The sequence below is a fragment of the Lissotriton vulgaris genome, unplaced genomic scaffold (genome assembly GCF_964263255.1).
Source record: "Lissotriton vulgaris unplaced genomic scaffold, aLisVul1.2 SCAFFOLD_4193, whole genome shotgun sequence".
Taxonomy (NCBI): domain Eukaryota; kingdom Metazoa; phylum Chordata; class Amphibia; order Caudata; family Salamandridae; genus Lissotriton; species Lissotriton vulgaris.
The window spans coordinates 102,596-110,885 of NW_028244410.1; the positions used below are offsets into that span (position 1 = coordinate 102,596).

At 46.2% G+C, this 8,290-nt stretch overlaps 1 long non-coding RNA gene across 1 annotated transcript; it reads left to right on the forward strand.

Moving 5' to 3' along the window:
* The first annotated feature begins 3,516 nt into the window (after positions 1-3,516).
* Positions 3,517-5,861, forward strand: LOC147667566 (uncharacterized). Its single transcript, XR_015304168.1, has 2 exons — positions 3,517-3,805; positions 5,460-5,861. It is a non-coding gene; the product is annotated as an uncharacterized LOC147667566 (long non-coding RNA).
* Positions 5,862-8,290: the final 2,429 nt, after the last annotated feature.

An 8,290-nucleotide genomic window follows, 5' to 3' on the forward strand; every position in this document is an offset into this window, starting at 1 on the left:
GCCTCATAAAGAGATTAGAGGGCTGTCTTTGGAATAAATACATACATTTTCTATATATACCTGGTGTGGTTTTCCTTTCTTTTGAGCATTCATGAGATTATAGACTGGTAAAACAAGCTGCTTTACATTCCTTCAAGACTTAGCATGAAGGCTGCTCTCCACAGCTACCAATAGGATAGCTTTCTATAAAGGTTGTCTTTAAACCTACCATCAATAAGGGTCATTTGGACTGGTGCAAGGTGCCCACTAGAATAGTGGACAGCATATGCCAGGCCAACTTCTCACAGTGCACCTTAGCCGCTTCACTGAGACTGCAACTCTGCTGCCCAAGGAGACAATTTACATCAGGCTCCTGCTGGTATGGGAGCGGGAGACACCCCAGATGGGGCGGCTGCAGGGCAGGCACTGGCTACACCGGCAAGACAGATGTGAGGCGGGGGTCGCACTAGTGGGTCAATGGGCTCTGAAAGCATATCAGTGAGCATGGCAGCAGGCACTTTGCTGGCGTAGTGGGGCTCTCGCACTCACCTGGAACGCATGGCTTCTCCTCCTGCTTCCGGGACCAGTGGGGGTGAGGTAAGACCAGTCTCTGGTCAACGCCCTTCGGGCGGTGTTGCACCTGATCTCATGTTCAATCATGGGTGGCTGTAGACAACTTGGTGGGGGAGCTGCCACCAGGCTCACTTTCTCTCCCCAACCCGGGGAGACGACGAAACACAGAGCAGCGGCTATACGGGGTTTGCTACCTGCCTCGTCGTCAAGGTTGTGTTTGGCCTCAGGCCCACATGGTGAGAAAGAACGGACACAGACAGCCAGTAGTAAGGTGTGATAACTGGCCTTGAGCACGTGCACCTGGGCCCTTTTATTAGCATGCTCACATCACTCATGATGCCTGTGAGGGATGCGTGTGGGGGTGCCAGTGTGCCCACTCCCATAGGGGAGTGGTTATAAACTCTATGCCTGTTGAGACACTAAAACGTGCCTCGCAGGACATAACATATAAAAGGCAGGTGATGTGCAGTGGGATCAATCCATGGAGATGATGGCTCGAGTTCTTTGGGCCCTGCACGAGGTATGGAGGAGGTTTCTGACTTGGCGTATGTCCCTTTTGCAGCATCAGCTCAATGCTGATTCATCGTGCAGGACTTGGCTAGACCATTGTGCCTAGGGAAACGTTCTCTGCAGCATAAGAATTGTAAACACAGAAAGAAAATATTTACATTTTAATGTACAAATAGTCGTTGTCTACTGAACTATTTGACCAGCTTTCTCTGGACAAATTTTTATTGACCACCAGAGAGTTTAAAAACTTTCAACAGGCTGCTAGCTGCAGCTATTGAGTTCATATAGGCCAGCTCTACTCAGGAGATAGGCACTAGTATCCTCTTGTTCTTGGATGGAGAAGGCTGGTGCTACCAGTTGTGGCAGATATGGATAAGGACAGAATTTCTAGAGTGAGCCAGAGGCCATTCTCTTCACTGCTCGCACGGGTAGTTAGGATAGGAATTCTTCTATGAAAGACTTTATTTATTTCTATGAAAGGATTTATTTTCTTCTAAATCTCCCCGCATATTGTTTCCTTTGTGCTGTTCACTCACGGTATTATAAATTATAAAAGGCAAATATATGAGATATTGGTACTGAAGCTTAGCTAATGCTAATATAAATTTCAGGATTCTCATTCCTAATTTTTCAGCACTTTCTTTGCTTGTGACATACTTTGTAGCAGAAAAGTAACGAGATTGTCCGTATGCCAGCTTTGGGGTTCTTTTGCCTGTCTCGAACCTAAATTTCAGGTCTTTCAACTGAAACTCTTTGAAGCCCCGCCCTATTTCAAATTCCCATGAAGTTCTCCCACTTGTCATGGTTGAGGTTTTAGCTCATTCTTATCCTGTAAAATATGCTCACAAGCACCGATACACAAAATGTATCTAACTTCTGATCCACATGTCCCCTATTTTACTATACTTCGTGGAGTAGCCAGCGATATTTTTGAATGCCTACAGTCTGCAGCCATTTAAAAGCACTGTTGGTATGAACAAGGTAACACATTGTCGTTTTATGGGCTTGTGGAACCATCATTGGAAGCAAGGTTTGACGATTACGGGGCAGATTTATGTTAACTGGCGCATCCCGAGGGATGCGCCAGTTAACATGCCCCACAGCTACGCCACCCATGGTGCGCCGCATTTATGATGCGGCGCACCATGGGGCAAAAACGGCACAGATGCGTCACGCATCTGTGCCGTAAAAGTGACGCATTGCTGGAGTTGTGTCGCAAGCGAGACGCAGCTCCAGCAAGGCTCGGGGGTGCCCTATCTGACCAATGCTGCGTCAAGCCTTACGCCTGCTTCAAGCAGGCGCAGGGTTTTGACGCAGCATTGGCCTAAAAGTGACTGAGTGAAATCTTATAGATTTCACTCAGCCACTTTTGCAAGGCGCACCTGCCCCGGAACGCCCACTCTGCGCCGGAACACCCACAAGCGGCGCAGGGCTTTACAACGTGACGCATCTGCCTAGATGCGTCACGTTGTAAATCGGTCGTAGGGATGCGCCACGTTTGGCGCATAAACAACATAAATCTGCCCCTACATATTTAGCACTTTAGACAGCTCACCACAATTCCTCAAAATAAATGAAAGCATGCTTTCAAGAAGGCGCTCCGGCCACACACCGGGTGAAGGGGATTTCTGAATGCAATGGTCTGATCCCCCCAGTGAAAGTCCAAGAAGTAAAAATGCATTGGAATGCCTTATGGTGACCACTTTCACAAGCACTTTATTAGCATTTATGTTTTATCAAAGTTGCATGAAAAAGCGCCATTTACCTTTTGTGTTTTTAAAAAATTTCTCGGAGGACTGTTGGGGGAGTGGTGGTGGTGGTGTGGGGGGGGAGGGGTATGGAGAGAACACCCAACAGCTCAACCCCCTTCCCCCCCCAACAAAAAAAAAACCTTTAAGCCGGTCAGGCTCGTACGCTTAAGCACGCTCGCCACAGTGCACTCACTCGCCAACTTTTACACCTCATCACTTTATAATGTCACCAGCCGCCACTGTCGGAATCATCCACGCTGATGCAGACTCGTTTTAGCAACAGTTTGCTTTTCATATGTGTTAATGGAACCACATTTTTTGTGCCGGCATAAGAGATGTAACTTTTAACACAACAATCCTAAATGTAAAGCGCTCTGATACCCTCTTGGGTCTAGTTGCGGTACATAAAACTTTATAAATAAATAGCTCATATACTATTGAAATGCTCTAAGATAGGTACGACAAAACGGCCAATACACTTTGTCTCCGAATTGCGCTCTGTGTTGTACAATCATAAGCAAATGCACAATAAAAAGAATTTAAGGCCAAAAAGCTTTGCTTTGACAGGAAGTGACATAACCACATCAAGTCTTTACGAAATGGACCACTCGCAATAGAGCATAAGGAGGAACTAGTGAATGGCGACAGATGTGCACATCGAAACTTTAAGAACAGCACGACTGCCCTGAATTTAGAAGCGTTTTCACAGTCAGACAGTGCGTCCAACTGAAAAGACGGAAACAAGGCGAACATTATAAGAGGTTCCTCTAAGATAGGGGATTTCGGCCCTTTGGACAGGCAGCAAGATGGAGACCTGGTTCTGTCTCGTGCTGTTACTCGGTGTGGCTTCAGAGTCTTGCTCTGCGCCTGCGCCAGATGTCTTGAGGAGCGCTCACGCTGGAGATGCTGACGTGACCACTGGTTTCGACAGGAGCCCAATGGACGAAGCGTATCTGTCGGATCTGCAGAAAAGTGAACCAATACACACACAGGTAAGCAAAATGAAACAGTAGTGTTAGTAATGAAACATTAATGGCAACATTAATATCATCACAATTCCTGATAGATTAGTAGTAACATGTACATACAATTGAGTGCTTTCTATGTGTATGACGTTGCTGCAGAATTTAAGACTGCTCTGCAATCTGAGAGTCAAGTGCTACAATAGGGTGTTTGGTTCCCAGTGAAGGACAAATGTGACATGTTATTTGTGCAGGCCTCACAGATACTGCCTCATTTTCAACACTCTGACACTGTTGTACATGGCATTTAGCTACTCGCAAATTGCGACTCGCAATTGAGCGCAATTTGCGAGCCACTAAATGCCCCAGTCGTACATCTGGACCAAAGACCATTGCTGAGGTGATATTTTCTTTGTATTTCTGAAGCAGAAAATGACACATGAACATGGTAAACGTGTAGACCTAAAATAACCATACACTTTCCTGCAGCGTTTCATGAATTATTGCAAATGGAAAATGTGCGGCCAGTTATGGAAACTGAAGCATGCCTAAATTAATCATTATTTTCTAGCAAATTAAAACTCATCTACATATACCACTACTTCTTCCTGTAATCCAATTACAGCAAATTGTTTGGTAGGCAACTGTAGCCGTACATTGAGAACCTGAAAGCCAGTGTGTTACAGTGTGTGGCGGTCAGCATAGCTTGAGGGTGGGGAGGCGGGCGCGGAGGTCGTAGGGGGTAGAGATTGCTGGAGGGAGAGGGAACATTTAAAAGAAATCACTTACCTTGCTGTCGCCGGTTCCCACGTCACTACTCCTGATATCCTGGCTCTGACTTCAGCAACAAGAAGCAGGCAGCCAGGCTCTAAGCCAATCACAAACCTGCAATGCAGTGTTGTGATTGGTCTGAGAGCTGTGACACGGCGCTCATCCAGGGACTGGAGGGGTGAACATGTTCTTCATGCAGGCTGTAATGCAGCCTGCATGTTGAAGTAGGAAAGTGCACATGACTGGTTTTGGTGGCCTGAGAGGGCCAATCAAACAATCATTGCACACTTAGGAGTGGGCAAACCACTCCTTCACTTCCCTACTAGCAGAGCAGCCCTACCCATTTGCCCACCCGCAAAGCAGCACAAACATAACAGCATAATAACTAAAAGTTATTATCATTTTATGTTTTTGCATCTCACTCTGTTTGAAAGCAATGGGCTTACTCTCCTCCACCATAGCGGAGAAGACGCCACTGGTGTTACAGCCAAGCATCATTGTTCCACCTGCTTCTACTCAGAGTCTTGAGCCGAAACGGGTATGGTTTCACGCTACTGCAAACTAAAACTGCCCACTTTCCTAAATTTGCACTTCTCAAGTTAGTAAAGTTTTATACAAAGGTACACAGTTGCACCGTAGCAACTTCAGACGTCCCTAGACTTTAGGGGACAATCCTTCAGTGGCTCATATATTTGGCTTAATTCTAATTCCATTATTGGAATAAACAGGTATTTATTCCTGCATCGGAAGTACATGTGATGCTTTTATTGCACTCCTGTGTTTTTTTGGGTGCTAGATTACTGGACTCTCTAACAATGAGGGCCTAAGGAGGAAGACACGATCAAGCAAATCTTTAAGCAAATGATGAAAATGAACATTACCTCTGACACTAAAACTCTTATTTTGTACCTAGGTACCTAATGGGAATCGCATAACGAAAGGATTTGGAGTTCCAATGGGAGAAGCAATTGTTTTGTACAAACGTAATATTCGTACAACTAAAAAGAAACCGCGGGGCCACCCTGGTGCATGGGGGTTTTCACTTCTTCCTGCCGGAAACTGAAGCAACTCAGATGTCCTTCGGCTAAGGTCACCTCTCCGGGGCCACCTAGAGAAATCTCCTTTTATTTTTTCCTGTGTCGATTTTATGTTATATGCCGTTTAACTTTATTTCAAACTTATTGTTAATCTTTTTTATAGCAATAGTGAGAAGCTGCATATTTGTTACCAGGCTACATTGTATAGTGAATTCGACAGAGATCTGTTTGTATGTAACATGGCTCAAAAATAAAGGCTGTACGGATTCACCAAGCAACCTGTATCCTAACTTGTGGGCTCTGGGTGGTTGATGCATTTGCAAGCAATTACAAATACCATTGGTTTGTGTGATCAGTTACATATGCATGTAGGGAAAAGGGCACTAAGTCCATCTTCCTCTCCTCCCTTCCACATTTGCCCTAAGCAAGGCCAAATTGTCTTGCAATGTTTCTCACTAGATATAGCTCTCCAGACAATAGAAGGAAAGAATCCTCTAGCTGCAGTTCTGTTACTTTTGTTTTTATGACTAATGCCAATCTCCTGTCAAAATAGTATGGTGATCTTGCTAGTACCCCTAATTAAAACAATGTTTCTCTGGACCCTGAGTCTCCAAAGAGCGAATGCTTTAAAGTTTATCTTACACGTAGACTAAGCATGGGCGTAAAATCTGTTCCGCTCGCGGATTTTGCGGATTTTCGGTAAATTCGCATTCTGCGAACTCTCGCAAATTTGCCGAAAATCCGCAAATTCTCACGCGGTGGATTTTTTTGCTTGGTGATACAATATTGCGGCGCGCGGCGTTCACTTACCGTCATTCAGCGATTGCCGAGTTGTTTTTCTCTATATTTTGCGAGTGCTGCGCCATTTTGGATCTTGCTGCGGGATCCCGCGGGAGTTTGGCGACCGCGATTACGCAATCGCGGCTTGCCACCTTGCACAGCACGCATCGCGAGAGTTCGCAATTGCGAACACGTAGATGCGGCGGGCAGCAACAATCTCGCACTCGCGAAATACGGAATTTGCAATTCTGCACAAGAAATCCATCAGCAAGCAGCATAAACCTTCTAAAAATGATGATTTTTATCAGAATAACTCCTCAGGTTGACATTTGCCTGCTCTTTTTTTTGCACGGAGTCCATTTTTGGGGGGGGGGGGTGGAAGGAAGGAAGTGCCCCACAGTCTCCAACTTCCTGTTCCTGTCCAGCAGGCTCCTCCCAGTGCTTTCTTCATGTGCTGGTCTCTTTCATTCGGATCTTGACCTGGAAGGATTACTTTTTGTGGATGCTGCTGGATATTTGGATTTGAGGCCTTTTTGACTTTCTTTGGATCACTTTTGGATTAGAAATTTCACAAGTAAGTTTGTTTGGGGCATTACAGTTGCTGCAACTACAATTTTGGAATTTTCGATTTTTGGGCTGTTGTTGGGGCCTTTTGCCCAGGGGTAGTGAGTGGTGCATGGGCCTAGTCTTTCTGTGGGGTGTCTTGAATTTGAACATGATTGAGGGCATGGATGGCATGGGATTGTGGTGATTTTTGTGTGTTTTTCGATTTTTGGGCTGTTGTTAGGGCCTTTTGACCAGGGCTAGAGAGTGGTGCATGGGCCTAGTCTTTCTGTGGGGTGTCTTGAATTTAAACATCATGGAGGGCATGGATGGCATGGGATTGTGCTGATTTTTGTGTGTTTTTCGATTTTTTGGGGTGTTCATGGGGACAGGCCATGTGGGTGGGGGCCATTTTGAGTGCTGGTACAAGCAGGCCCTGGCCATGTGCTGGGAGGAAAGGGGCCATTTTGAATGCAGGCAGTGTTCTCAGGCCTGCACCCATTTTGCCTAGCTTTCATCCATTATGCCCAGGGGTAGTGAGTGGTGCATGGGCCTAGTCTTTCTGTGGGGTGTCTTGAATTTAAACATCATTGAGGGCATGGATGGCATGGGATTATGGTGATTTTTGTGTGTTTTTTCGATTTTTTGGGGTGTTCATGGGCCTGTCCACGTGGGTGGGGGCCATTTTGAGGACTGGTGCAGGCCGGGCCTGTCCATGTGGTGGGGGTCTAGGGGCCATTTTGAAGCCAGGCAGTGTGCTTTGTTGTGCCATAGGCCTGCACCCAGTCTGCCATGCTTTCATCCATTATGCCCAGGGGTACTCAGGGGTGCATAGGCCTAGTCTTTCTGTGGGGTGTCTTGAATTTGAACATGATTGAGGGCATGGATTGCATGGGATTGTGGTGATTTTTGTGTGTTTTTCGATTTGTGGGCTGTTGGGGCCTTTTGACCAGGGCTAGTGAGTGGTGCATGGGCCTAGACTTTCTGTGGGGTGTCTTGAATTTAAACATCATGGAAGGCATGGATGGCATGGGATTGTGCTGATTTTTGTGTGTTTTTCGATTTTTTGGGGTGTTCATGGGGACAGGCTATGTGGGTGGGGGCCATTTTGAGTGCTGGTAAAAGGCAGGCCCTGGCCATGTGCTGGGAGGCAAGGGGCCATTTTGAATGCAGGCAGTGTTCTCAGGCCTGCACCCATTTTGCCTAGATTTCATCCATTATGCCCAGGGGTAGTGAGTGGTGCATGGGCCTAGTCTTTCTGTGGGGTGTCTTGAATTTAAACATCATTGAGGGCATGGATGGCATGGGATTGTGGTGATTTTTGTGTGTTTTTTCGATTTTTTGGGGTGTTCATGGGCCTGTCCACGTGGGTGGGGGCCATTTT